This window comes from Mirounga angustirostris, unplaced genomic scaffold (genome assembly GCF_029215605.1).
Source record: "Mirounga angustirostris isolate CCGP_5_RB_7025 unplaced genomic scaffold, mMirAng1.0.hap1 SCAF_3, whole genome shotgun sequence".
Lineage (NCBI taxonomy): Eukaryota > Metazoa > Chordata > Mammalia > Carnivora > Phocidae > Mirounga > Mirounga angustirostris.
The window spans coordinates 71,320,658-71,323,173 of NW_026991711.1; the positions used below are offsets into that span (position 1 = coordinate 71,320,658).

The window sequence follows — 2,516 nt, forward strand, 5'->3', positions numbered from 1 at the left end:
AGAGGTTTGCGCTGCTGGTGCTTAGGTCATGACATTTGCAGCTCTGACAGTTCTTTGAAAATACGATTTCCACCATATATTAATTTGCTAGGGCTGCTATAATAAGACGGGGGGCCTTAAATAGCAGAGATTTATTTTCTCATAGTTCTAGAGGCTGGGAGTCTAAGATCAAGGTGCCAACATCCTTAGGTTTTGTTTTGTTTTGTTTTGTTTTGTTTTATCTTCCCCACACATTAGAATTTTATTTTTGTGTACACATTTGTTTAACAGTCACTGAATTTCTAGGCCAGGTTCAGGTGACTGAAGAGCCTTTATAATTAGTATATATTGTCTAGATTTGAAGTATGATGCAAACACAGTCTGGAGAAAAATGGGAAATAAAATCTTTCTAAAGACAGGCTTAGAAATTCTAATCCAGTAGGTTAAGATGTTTCCTTTCTCTGATCGCAGGGCTGACTCATACCTGGCTGCGAGGCCACCATTCATAGGTAGAGCCGAGAAAACAGGGTACAGACTCCCCAAAACAAGACCACCCAATCCACCCCGTGTTATGGTACAGATTTCACAATTCAAATCACCTGTATTCAAAGGTCAACTTACCAAACCTTTGTAGGATACACACTCCGTCAAAACTGAGATCACTGCCATTGGAAAGCCAGCAGCTGTGACAAGCCATAGGAGCCTGTGTCCCACTGAAGATGAGTCCAAAGAAACTATTTGCTGTGAGACCACAGAAAGCAGCATTAAGTCCAATACATATTGATCCATGCTCAAGTAGATTCTTTCTGCTTCTGGGAGTTGGTTAATTTTTCTGGTTATGATATTGAAAATTAAGCTTTCCTTGACAGTATCATCTGGTTCATGATTTTCCATCTAGAGCCTTATGCTCTCCTCATCGCAGTTGGCACCTCCAGCAGTCTTCCTCGGCCACGTTGGGGCTCAGTCCAACCTTTGCTCAACTGGCCTGAGTGCAGCCATCTTGGGCTGACACATGACTGAGGTGCAAGCTTAGCTTCTTTTGAAGCTTGTCGATGGCCATCCTCTTACTGTGTCCTCATGTGGCCCCTCCTCTGGGCTCACACATCCCTGGCATCTCTCTATATATTGATGCCAGTCATGTTGGATTAGGGCCTCATTTAATTTAATCACTTCTTTAAAGCCCCTATCTCCAAATACAGTCACATTCTGAGTTCTGGGGATTAGGGCTTCAACATTAGAATTTTAGGGGGACACAATTCAGTCCCTAACACAGTATATAATCTAGAATGTTCTCATGTGTTTCCTAAATTTATATGTCAGTGGATTTTGTATGTTAAAGGACACAGCAAAAGTATGGGAATTTAGTTAAAAACTTTTTTCATGGAGCACAAAATACTTCCAAACACTATGGAAACCCAATAGGAAATACAGACCATTGGCCTTCACATTTTAAGCAAATTTAAACTGGGAAGATGAGTGAGGAAGATTCCTCTCTCAGTGGTGACTCCTGCCAGGGCTCAGGGCTCAGGTTAGAGCTTACTTCCCGTCAGTACTGGAGGGCTGGCCTGGCAAAGCAAGCCCAAGCCCAGGGCTCTAGTTAAACAGGGGTTCCAAAAGGTTTTCATTTGAAAAAAATGTAATGTTAGGGAAAGAAAAACATTGAAGGGAATCAGGGCAGCAGGGAAAAAAATGGAAATGGTTAGATTTCTTCATACATATATATATATACATTTTTTTTTTTTTTTAGAAAGAGAGCAGGCGTGTGGGCCAGGACAGTTGGGGGGGCGGTGGGGAGGGTGGTGGACAAAGGGGAGGGGGAGGGGCAGAGGGAGAGAATCTTAAGCAGACTTTGCACACTGAGAGCGGAGCCCGATGTAGAGGTCAGTCTCACAACCCTAAGATCACGACCTGAGCCAAAATCAGGAATTGGCCCCTTAAATGACTCCATTATTTTAATATTTTTATTTTGAATATGTATGGAGAGGATAGGACATCCTCAACTTTTCAGAGCTCATGCTCTGTGTCCCTGGTTACCTGGCACTAAATGCCTGAAAAGCTTGTCAATAGTTGAATGGCAGGCCTGAGCTGGTTTCTTGACAAACCACAAAGGCCAGTGAGAGTTGAGGATGAAGGCATGGGTGTTATTTGACTATATAGATTTTGGGGGGGATGATGGGGCTGGAGGCAGAATTTCATCTTGTTTTGGCTACAATCCTGATTTTTAACAACATCTATTGAGTTTGTTGTAAATTTTCAGTGCAGAATATTGAGGTAAGTAAGTATACAAAACAACTAAAACTCCTTCTAGGGACAACATTTTTATGTTTCCAGCTTGATTATATATAATATGTGTGTATAGAGTTATGCTTATATATGTTCATGTAAGTGTATATGTGTGTATATATAAAATTTTACAGACAAAAGTACTGTATCCTACTCTTACAATCTGAGTACTTCCCACAACATTAAATATTGTTTGAAAACATGAGGCTTAATGGCAACTTAATATTCTATTCCACTTTATGGATGGATCTGAA

The 2,516-nt window shown here is 41.0% G+C and overlaps 1 pseudogene; it reads right to left on the minus strand.

The window, feature by feature from the left end:
• Positions 1-270: 270 nt before the first annotated feature.
• On the minus strand, positions 271-873 carry LOC123838586 (transmembrane protein 126A-like; annotated as a pseudogene).
• Positions 874-2,516: the final 1,643 nt, after the last annotated feature.